Source organism: Triticum dicoccoides, chromosome 6A (genome assembly GCF_002162155.2).
Source record: "Triticum dicoccoides isolate Atlit2015 ecotype Zavitan chromosome 6A, WEW_v2.0, whole genome shotgun sequence".
In the NCBI taxonomy this organism is placed as follows: domain Eukaryota; kingdom Viridiplantae; phylum Streptophyta; class Magnoliopsida; order Poales; family Poaceae; genus Triticum; species Triticum dicoccoides.
In genome coordinates, this window is record NC_041390.1 from 266,824,936 (window position 1) to 266,836,252 (window position 11,317).

Genomic DNA, 11,317 nt, shown 5'->3' on the forward strand with positions numbered 1-11,317 from the left:
CCCGTGGAGCGGTGGGGAGGAAGAGGAGGTTGTGGCGGAGCTCCTGAGCTAGTCGGGGGAGCGAGGGGTGGCCGGAGATGGCTGCTATGGCGAACGGCGGCGACGGTGGTGTTCGGCCGTGTGAGAGAGAGAGCGAGGGAGAGGAGGGGGGGAGCCGGGGGAGAGTGAGAGAGAGCAGGGGGGAGAGGCGTGGCGTCGTCCGGGGCATCGAGCGAGGAGGGGAGGGCAGGCAAGCAGGGAGAGAGGTGGCGTGGGTTTGCGGGCCGGCCGGTTGCACAGCCTCAGCCTGTCCACCGTGGCCGCGGCCCGCATGGTGCTGGGTGCTACCACTCTCTTGGTGTGACACCCCAAGACCAACAGTCCAGACGCCTTCCATGTTTTGCATGTCAGTCGTGTTATTTATTTATATGTTGCATTCATCACATCATCTGCATTGCATTGCATTGGCGCTCCGTTGCCGTCATTGTTTTCAACTTGCTTCCCCTGATAGTTGCCGCGACGCCCTTGCTTTCGTTGACCGTTCTGAGACCAACCTTGTTCTTCATTTTCCCTCTTGCCTAAACCGGAGTCTCTTTGCATAGTGCATCGACCCCTCGCTCGTGTCTGAAACTTCCCCGAACCCGAACATGACTATCATCACCGTTGGATCCGGATCATCCCCAAACATCCCTAAAATATCATCCTTTTATTTATTGGACTGCCTAGCCTATTTATTCTCGATCGTTTGATTTAATCAGTGGTTCCAAACTTAACCCTCCTTTTTCTATATATATATATATATATACCTTAATTCTTTAAAGTAAAGCTTTGCTATTTAGAGGTCTTGAGCACACACCCTTACGAGCCGTCCGATCGAGATCCCGATCGCCAGGTGTTCCGTGGTTGGGTTTTACGGAGTGAAGGGAAACGCGAACGAACAACACACAGCGGCAGTGGGCCCCAACCAAACCCACACTCCCACATCCACAAGCGCATGCCTGTTTCTTCTCCCAAATCTACTGCCCCGTTCGTCGATCCACGGCACCGGCCGCACCGCACTCCGCGAGCGCCTGCTCGTCTCCCTAGCCGGCATCAGGGGCCAAGGCGACAGATCCACATGCTTCTCCCCCGCCCCAGATTTTTGCTCGCCGAATCCGTCGGCTCCTTGCTATCGTCGTCTTCGCGGTCGCTGCGATGCTCGACTCCGGCGAATTCCTCCCAGCCTCCCGCCACAAGGCTGTATCCGTTTTGGCCGCCTTCGCGTCCTCCGAAGGCGAGCGCGAACCCATCTCCACGAGGAAGGCGAGCGCGCACCACCCCCACGCTCCTCATTCAGTGGCGCTGGCACCGACGCCGTTGTAGCGGGCCTCTTCCTCTCAAGCATATTACCGCAGGCCACATCGGGGATGGCCTCGACCTCCTGCTGCTAGCTACTGGTGCACCTCCTTCTCCCTACTGCTATCTCCTGCTGCATACTACAGCTGCCCCAGCTCCGATGTCTGAACTTTTACTTGTGACCGTGTATAGGTGCTGGCTGTAGCTTGAACTGGAGGTCTGGAGCAGAAAAATTGCACCGAGGTAGCAGGTGGATGATGGTGTTGGTGCCTTTCTCTTGAATTGTTGCTGGTGATGGCTGCAATTTGAATGAGTATTTCTTTTCCTTTCTCTCCTTCCATTTCTGTAATTGTGCTTCCCCTATGCGTGATGATGTTTCTTAGCACAAGGTGCATTGGCTTGGGTTGATCTGCTGTGATAGTTAGGAGAGATGATAGTAGCAAGTATAAACTCTCTACTATGATTATATTCATAACACATGGCAAAAAAGAGACTGCATTATTAAGTAATCTGTTGTTTCTTTACCATTCTAATTCTTTTCTAGCCATTATACATGTGTCATGTATGAGAACTTGATAGATATTTGCTTATATGTGTCCAAGTGATTACAGCATATAATAAAGCAGGAAAAAAAGATTTATATTGAGCATTGTTTTTAAGGCGGTAAGGCGACCTAAGGCGAGCACCACCTGCTCTAGTGCCTAGGCGACGCCTAAGGCGGGCATATTTGTAAGGCGCTGCCCGGGCGCCTTATCGCTTAAGCGTCGCCTAAGCGTCCAATGTAGGACGCCTTAAAAACAGTGATATTGAGCTATTATACTCATTTCTTCTATTGGACTTGCTCAAACTAGCATGATTTTTTTGTTAGTAGTTTCCTTGTTCCTGCTATTGGACTTGCTTAATGGGTCGACGGGCTATTTGTATCCACTATTTTATTTTCTTCGGAAAGCAAGCTAATGAGTTGGCTGCAGAATCTATGGAAATTGTCTACAAACCCAATATGAGTTGCTGCCTTTTAATCCCTTCTCTAAAGAAAACCTAGTTTGCCTGGATATAGTATGCAATTTGCTTAGATTAGAGCACAACTTGCCTGCAATAACTAAAGCATTTGTCCATGGGACACAACACAACTTGATGCTCCGCACAATATAGGTCCACATTTATTTGCCTGAAACTTGTATGCAAATTGCCTACAAACCAAGTTGTAGTTTCTCCTGACTTTCGCTATTTATTTTAATTCGGCTAGCAAGCTGATGAGGTTGCTGCATTATCTATGGAAATTGCCTACAAACCCAGTACAACTTGCTACCTTTCAATCATTTTTTATATGTGGTGCATATAGTGGTTAGTTGTCTCCATGTGTTTGTTATTTTTTCGTAATAATTGCCTCAAATTTTGTATGTAGTTGCCTCAAATAACACATGAACCTTGCTCTTCATTTATTTTCCTTAACATTTCATAATAATTGGGGTAATTTTATACTTGAAGTTTAAATGTGACAACACAGTATCACTGTATGTTTTATCTCTTGTTTTGCTACATTGGGATTTTTTTTAATTGGGGGTGCCGAATGGGGGTATTCTCCCCCTGTTTTTTACAGCCACATGCTTTCATTTTTCAGGCGCCTCATGTCAACGACAACACATGCCTCGGATGATTTTGTCCATGATGATCTGGGTATGTTAACAACAACAGATGCCTCAGATGAGTCATGTTTTTGTTATTTTTCGATGCGCATTGGAAGGGGATTCGCCTGTGTTTTTGGGTTTACTTGCCTGGAATTGGTATGTGAGTTGCCAGTATCGGAGAGACGATATCCATAAAGTCATCTGAATGCACTCTTTTTCTTTTTGTGTAGTAGGAACTAATGGATGAACCAAGCAAAAAGGGCATTCAAGAAGATCATCATGCAGTTAATCGTGATGCTGATCCCTCGCATGCGATTGAAGATCATCACGAGGTGTATCCGAAAAAAGATTCAATAAACTTGTTGTGTGTTCTTTTAACTTGTTGCATGTTCTTGTTGCAGGGCCAGAGAAGCACACCCTTTATTGGGTACTAGCGTTGAGGAAGAAAGGAGATTACTGCCAGTGGCAAACGTCTGTTGGACATCAACAGCAATTCGAGTGTTTCCACATATGGTGATTGAAATTCTGAGAAAGAAACTATCGTGGAACAACCATCAAAAGCAAAATCTCAAAAGACCGGATCTAACGAGGTAATACACAGTTGCTTCACTTTTGATCAACACTTGCCCAAGTTCTGATGTCAAGTTGCCTAACTGTCCAGGAAATACACATGTTTCATCTATTGTTGCATTTTTCTTCTAGGATAAGAGAACAGGGCATCGCCTGCAAGGCTTTTCAAGCTAGATAAACTTCTTGTACCTGTTCAACAAGGCCAAGCTCAAGTCACTTTCAGTCAATTTCTGACACCAGGTACCATAAATCCATCTCTATATGACAACAGTTGTTGCATAGTAGTAATCCTTTCTTGCCTAACCTTATTTTTCTTCAACCATCTTTTTTTACATTCATTTCCTTCTTTCTTTCTTAGTCATGACATGTAAGTTTCCTAAACATATCACCAAAGTTGCCGAAAACACCTGAAATTTTGCTTCAGAAGAACACCCATGCCAGTTTCATGTTTGATTCACAGTACTACTGAATTTGCATCAAACAAGCCCTAAAACTATGCCTAAAATTGTTTTCTTGCAACCAGTTTTGTTACACATCATTTTCATCCTTTGCTTAAACATAACATGTAAGTTGCCTAAAACATACTCCGTCCATCCGAAAAAGCTTGTCCCTCAAATGAATGTATCTAGCGACAAGTTAGTGCTAGATACATCCATTTGAGAGACAAGTTTGGGACAAGCTTTTTCGGACGGAGGAAGTAGCACTTAGCTGGCTAAAAACATCTAGAGTTTGCTTCATAATGCCCATACCAGTATTTCTTGCTTCACATTTGTCCTAATTTTGCCCAAACAAACCCTCAAACTTGCCTACCATTATTTTCCTTCAACCAGCCTTTTTTTACATTGACTCCCCACCCTTTTTGCTTAATCTTAACATGTAAGTTGCCTAACCATAACACTTAACTTGCTTTAAACAACCACTTGTGGCACAACACTCCTGGATTTGCCCCAATAGGGCTTGAAGCTTGCCTAAACATCTACACATACCTTGCTTACGATCTACAGTTGCTCAAAACAGGCCAAGCAAGTTGCTTTACCAGGAAACATACTTGTGTTTCTAGCAACTTATTAAGCAGAACAGCAAATCCATCAAAGCAATTTGGCAAAAAATCTGACATTTGCAGCAATTAACAGCACCTACGCAACTTTGTATTTCTGTTTTTTTATCCAGTACATGTTCTTACACATTTTTTTCGAACTGCAGCCTTGTGCAGATCATGGGCAAAGGGAAAGGAAGGCTTGTGTTCTTATGTAACCCAGGGGACAGGGATGAAATAGGCACACAATCATGGGGGAAAGTGAAAGCTAAATCTGACCTTTTTCTATGCTTCTTCCACCCTTAGTCAATAGGAATTGCATGGAGAAAAAAATCCTAAACCAGCCACCATTAAAGGATTGTGGAGAGTTTTCTGTATCTGGGAGTTGTCCCTTTGTGGGTTGGGAGAGAAGAAGATGGGGCTGGGTGATTTGGTGGGGAGACGCCCAGGGGGTGGAGGAGGGAAACACGTGGGGAGGGAGGATCAGGCGAGTTCTGTGGCTCGATGGTGCGAGGAATCGGGAGCGGGGGCCAGGTACTTTCCTATCCTGGACAGGGGGGACAGAAAATTACTATTTTGAGAGGGCTGCCAGGGAACGCTAGGGAGCAGCCGGCTGCTCCCTAGACGTGTCCAACATGAAACTGGCATGGGTATTCTTCTGAAACAAAATTTCAGGTGTTTTCGGCAACTTTGGTGATATGTTTCGGCAACTTACATGTCATGATTAAGAAAGAAAGAAATGAATGTAAAAAAGATGGTTGAAGAAAAATAAGGTTAGGCAAGAAAGGATTACTACTATGCAACAACTACTGTCATATAGAGATGGATTTATGGTACCTGGTGTCAGAAATTGACTGAAAGTGACTTGAGCTTGGCCTTGTTGAACAGGTATAAGAAGTTTATCTAGCTTGAAAAGCCTTGCAGGCGATGCCCTGTTCTCTTATCCTAGGAGAAAAATGCAACAATAGATGAAACATGTGTATTTCCTGGACAGTTAGGCAACTTGACATCAGAACTTGGGCAAGTGTTGATAAAAAGTGAAGCAACTGTGTATTACCTCGGTAGATCCGGTCTTTTGACATTTTGCTTTTGATGGTTGTTCCACGATAGTGTCTTTCTCAGAATTTCAATCACCATATGTGGAAACACTCGAATTGCTGTTGATGTCCAACAGACGTTTGCCACTGGCAGCAATCTCCTTTCTTCCTCAATGTTGGTACCCAATAAAGGGTGTGCTTCTCTGGCCCTGCAACAAGTTAAAAGAACACACAACAAGTTTATTGAATCTTTTTTCGGACACACCTCGTGATGATCTTCAATCGCATGCAAGGGATCAGCATCACGATTAACTGCATGATGATCTTCTTGAATGCCCTTTTTGCTTGGTTCATCCATTAGTTCCTACTACACAAAAAGAAAAAGAGTGCATTCAGATGACTTTCTGGATATCATCTCTTAGATACTGGCAACTCACATACCAATTCCAGGCAAGTAAACCTAAAAAAACAGGCGAATCCCCTTCCGATGCGCACCGAAAAATAACAAAAACATGACTCATCTGAGGCATCTGTTGTTGTTAACATACCCAGATCATCATGGACAAAATCATCTGAGGCATGTGTTGTCGTTGACATGAGGCGCCTGAAAAATGAAAGCATGTGGCTGTAAAAAAACAGGGGGGAGAATACCCCCATTCGGCACCCCAAATTAAAAAAATCCCAATGTAGCAAAACAAGAGATAAAACATATAGTGATATTGTGTTGTCACAATTAAACTTCAAGTATAAAATTACCCCAATTATTATGAAATGTTAAGGAAAATAAATGAAGAGCAAGGTTCATGTGTTATTTGAGGCAACTACATACAAAATTTGAAGCAATTATTATGAAAAAATAAGAAACACATGGAGACTACTAACCAGTATATGCACCACATATAAAAAATGATTGAAAGGTAGCAAGTCGTACTGGGTTTGTAGGCAATTTCCATAGATAATGCAGCAACCTCGTCTGCTTGCTAGCCGAATTAAAATAAATAGCGAAAGTCAGGAGCAACTACAACTTGGTTTGTAGGCAATTTGCATACAAGTTTCAGGCAAATAAATGTGGACCTATATTGTGCGGAACATCAAGTTATGTTGTGTCCCATGGACAAATGCTTTAGTTATTGCAGGCAAGTTGTGATCTAATCTAAGCAAATTGCATACTATATCCAGGCAAACTAGGTTTTCTTTAGAGAAGGGATTAAAAGGCAGCAACTCATACTCGGTTTGTAGACAATTTCCATAGATTCTACAGCCAACTCATTAGCTTGCTTTCCGAAGAAAATAAAATAGTGGATACAAATAGCCCGTCGACCCATTAAGCAAGTCCAATAGCAGGGACAAGGCAACTACTAACAAAAAAATCATGCTAGTTTGAGCAAGTCGAATAGAAGAAATGAGTATAATAGCTCAATATCACTGTTTTTAAGGCGTCCTGCATTGGACGCTTAGGCGACGCTTAAGCGATAAGGCGCCCGGGCAGCGCCTTACAAATATGCCCGCCTTAGGCGTCGCCTAGGCGCTAGAGCGGGTGGTGCTCGCCTTGGGTCGCCTTACCGCCTTAAAAACAATGCTCAATATAAATCTTGTTTTTCCTGCTTTATTATATGCTGTAATCACTTGGACACATATAAGCAAATATCTATCAAGTTCTCATACATGACACATGTATAATGGCTAAAAAAGAATTAGAATGGTAACGAAACAACAGATTACTTAATATTGCAGTCTCTTTTTTGCCATGTGTTATGAATATATCATAGCAGATCAACCCAAGCCAACGCACCTTGTGCTAAGAAACATCATCACGCATAGGGGAAGCACAATTACGGAAATGGAAGGAGAGAAAGAAAAAAAAATACTCATTCAAATTGCAGCCATCACCAGCAACAATTCAAGAGAAAGGCACCAACACCATCATCCACCTGCTACCTCGGTGCAATTTTTCTGCTCCAGACCTCCAGTTCAAGCTACAGCCAGCACCTATACACGGTCACAAGTAAAAGTTCAGACATCGGAGCTGGGGCAGCTGTAGGATGCAGTAGGAGATAGCAGTAGGGAGAAGGAGGTGCACCAGTAGCTAGCAGCAGGAGGTCGAGGCCATCCCCGATGTGGCCTGCGGTGAGATGCTTGAGAGGAAGAGGCCCGCTACAACGACGTCGGTGCCAGCGCCACTGAATAAGGAGTGTGGGGGTCGTGGGCGCTCGCCTTCCTCGTGGAGATGGGTGCGTGCTCGCCTTCGGAGGACGCGAAGGCGGCCAACACGGACACGGCCTTGTCGCGGGAGGCTGGGAGGAAGTCGCCGGAGTAAAGCATCACGGCGACCGCGAAGACGACGACAGCAACGAGCCGACAGATTCGGCGAGCGAAAATCAGGGGCGGGGGAGAAGCATGTGGATCTGTCACCTTGTCCCCCGACGCCAGCTGGGAGACGAGCAGGCGCTCGCGGAGTGCGGCGCGGCCGGCTTCGCGGATCGACGAACGGAGCAGTGGATTTGGGAGAAGAAACATGCATGCGCTTGTGGATGTGGGAGTGTGCGTTTGGTTGGGGCCCACTGCCGCTGTGTGTTGTTCATTCGCGTTTCCCTTCACTCCGTAAAACGCGACCACGGAACACCTGGCGATCGGGATCCCGATTGGACGGCTCGTAAGGGTGTGTGCTCAAGCTTTGCCTACCATTGTCTTCTTGCAACCAGTTTTGTTACACATCATTTTCATCCTTTGCTTAAACTTAACATGTAAGTTGCCTAAAACATACTCCGTCCATCCGAAAAAGCTTGTCCCTCAAATGAATGTATCTAGCGCCAAGTTAGTGCTAGATACATCCATTTGAGAGACAAGTTTGGGACAAGCATTTTCGGACAGAGGAAGTAGCACTTAGCTGGCTAAAAACATCTGGAGTTTGCTTCATAATACCAAAACCGGTATTTCTTGCTTCACATTTGTCCTAATTTTGCCCAAACAAACCCTCAATCTTTCCTACCATTATTTTCCTTCAACCAGCCTTTTTTTGCATTGACTCCCCACCCTTTTTGCTTAATCATAACATGTAAGTTGCCGAACCATAACACTTAACTTGCTTTAAACAACTAGTTGTGGCACAACACTCCTGGATTTGCCCCAATAGGGCTTGAAGCTTGCCTAAACATCTACACACACCTTGCTTACGATCTACAGTTGCTCAAAACAGGCCAAGCAAGTTGCTTTACCAGCAAACATACTTGTGTTTCTACCAACTTATTAAGCAGAACAACAAATCCATCAAAGCAATTAGGCAAAAAAATAGGGATAATTGCATTTTTACCCCTAGTTGGTTCCTACCCACGGGTTTTGCCCTTACTTTTCGAGCTTGCTCAGTTTTGCCCTTACTTTTTCCGTCGAGGTCCCTCAAATGCCCTTTGACCTTTTGACCAAAACTTTGAAAATTAATAAGTAATTCATATGAACTCAGAAAAATACAAATAAGATATCAAAATGTTGAGATAAACATTACCTTTATGTGCATATCATTTGCATTCAGGACAAAAGCACCATTTAAACTACCTGAGGTAATGAATGTTATTAACATTATTAAAAATAAAAAGGTATAAACAATATTTTTTCATGAATAAAAATTACAAGCAAATGTAGGTGATGTTTCCTGAACATCCTGATATCTTATTTCCAATTTTCTAAGTTCGTATCAATTTGTTATGAATGTTCTAATGAATTTGACAATTATTTGGAAACTTCATAACAAATTGATACGAACTCAGAAAAATGGAAATAAGATATCATGATGTTTAGGAAACATCACCTACATTTTCTTGTAATTTTTATTCATGAAAAAAATATTGTTTATACCTTTTTATTTTTAATAATGTTAATAACATTAATTACCTCAGGTAGTTTAAATGGTGCTTTTGTCCTGAATGCAAATGATATGCACATAAATGTAATGTTTATCTGAACATTTTGATATATTATTTGTATTTTTCTGAGTTCATATGAATTACTTATGAATTTTCAAAGTTTTGGTCAAACGGTCAAAGTGCATTCGAGGGACCTTGACGGAAAAAGTAAGGGCAAAACTGAGCAAGCTCGAAAAGTATGGGCAAAACCCGTGGGTAGGAACCAACTAGGGGCAAAAATGCAATTGTCCCCAAAAAATATGACATTTGCAGCAATTAACAGCACCTATGCAACTTTGTATTTCTGTTTTTTTATCCAGTACATGTTCTTACACATTTTTTTTTGAACTGCAGCCTTGTGCAGATCATGGGGAAAGGGAAAGGAAGGCTTGTGTTCTTAAGTAACCCTGGGGACAGGGATGAAAGAGGCACACAATCATGGGGGAAAGTGAAAGCTAAATCTGACCTTTTTCTATGCTTCTTCTACCCTTAGTCAATAGGAATTGCATGGAGAACAAATCCTAAACCAGCCACCATTGAAGGATTGTGGAGAGTTTTCTGTATCTGGGAGTTGTCCCTTTGTGGGTTGGGAGAGAAGAAGATGGGGCTGGGCGATTTGGTGGGGAGACGCCCGAGGGGTGGAGGAGGGAAACACATGGGGAGGGAGGATCAGGTGAGTTCTGTGGCTCGATGGTGCGAGGAATCGGGAGCGGGGGCCAGGTACTTTCCTATCCTGGACAGGGGGGACGGAAAATTACTATTTTGAGAGGGCTGCCAGGGAACGCTAGGGAGCAGCCGCCTGCTCCCTAGACACGTCCTTACTATTTTGAGAGGGCTGCCAGGGAACGCTAGGGAGCAGCCGGCTGCTCCCTAGACGCGTCCATATATATACGAAGCTAGTCCAAGTCGGTGCAAACCCTAGCACCTAGCCTAACCCCTAACCCTATCCCGCAGCTACCGCCAGCATCTGCCACCTCGGGATCCTCTCATTCCCCCCGTGCCAACCACCAGCCACACCCAGATCCAATCCATCCACGCAGCCCCGCGCCTGAGTTCGTCTCCCACCCGATGCATCTTCCTCCTTGCTTCGCTCAATCCCAAAGGAGAGGAGCTCCTTCTCTGCCCCAGCGAACCTCGATGCCGAGCACCAGCAGGAACTGCTTGCCGTGTCCCCTCCTTGTTCCTTTATCTCCCTCTGGTTCCTCCCTCCACTAAGCATGCTCTCTCTCTTGCTGAATCAGGGATCGCCATGGCCGCCTTCGATCTATACTCCCCTGCGCCCGCGCCTGAAGACCGCCGGCGCCTCAAGAAACCCTAGCGCCGCCTGTACAACTTCACCGATTGCATCTCTAGCAGGTTCCGCCGACCAGATCCTCGCGCCCTGCTTCTCTTTCTCCTCACTACCCTTCCTTCCCTCGGTTCCTTCTCTCCCTCTCACCTTGCTCCCTTTGTCTCTGTTCGTCAACAGGAGACCCCATGGATGCGTGAACCACCAAGACCTTGCCCCGCGCCCCGGGTCCTACTGGGAACCAACTCCTTGTCGACAAGACCTCTGGAATTCGTCCATCCTCTCCGTTTCCTGCTTCCCCGCTATGTTCCCTCGCCTAGCCGCCAAGTCCCTCGCCACGTCGCATCTTGTCTGCAGCGAGCTGGAGTTGCAGTCGCTGTAGGTCGCCTCGTTGCCAGGCCTCCTCTGCCCCGAACCCCGTCAACCGGTCGGGCCAACCAAACCCGCTCGGTCCTGCTGGCTTGCACGAACCGGTCCGGCCCCGTCCCCTGCCTGGATTCAGCAGGCCTGTTAGGCCTAGGGTGAGCGTACTCATGCTATCCATCGCC

At 45.3% G+C, this 11,317-nt stretch overlaps 2 long non-coding RNA genes across 3 annotated transcripts; one reads left to right on the forward strand and one right to left on the reverse strand.

Moving 5' to 3' along the window:
- Window positions 1–933: 933 nt before the first annotated feature.
- Window positions 934–10,048, forward strand: LOC119319069. Of its 2 annotated transcripts, none has more exons than XR_005154337.1 (6): window positions 934–1,415; window positions 1,507–1,627; window positions 2,936–2,991; window positions 3,173–3,532; window positions 3,645–3,752; window positions 9,836–10,048. It is a non-coding gene; the product is annotated as an uncharacterized LOC119319069 (long non-coding RNA). The 2 variants fall into 2 exon arrangements; XR_005154336.1 differs by lacking the exon at window positions 9,836–10,048 and adding an exon at window positions 4,716–4,980.
- LOC119319070 lies at window positions 5,385–7,749 on the reverse strand. Its single transcript, XR_005154338.1, has 5 exons — window positions 7,666–7,749; window positions 7,454–7,574; window positions 6,134–6,189; window positions 5,606–5,952; window positions 5,385–5,493 (listed from the first exon to the last, which is right to left on the reverse strand). It is a non-coding gene; the product is annotated as an uncharacterized LOC119319070 (long non-coding RNA).
- Window positions 10,049–11,317: the final 1,269 nt, after the last annotated feature.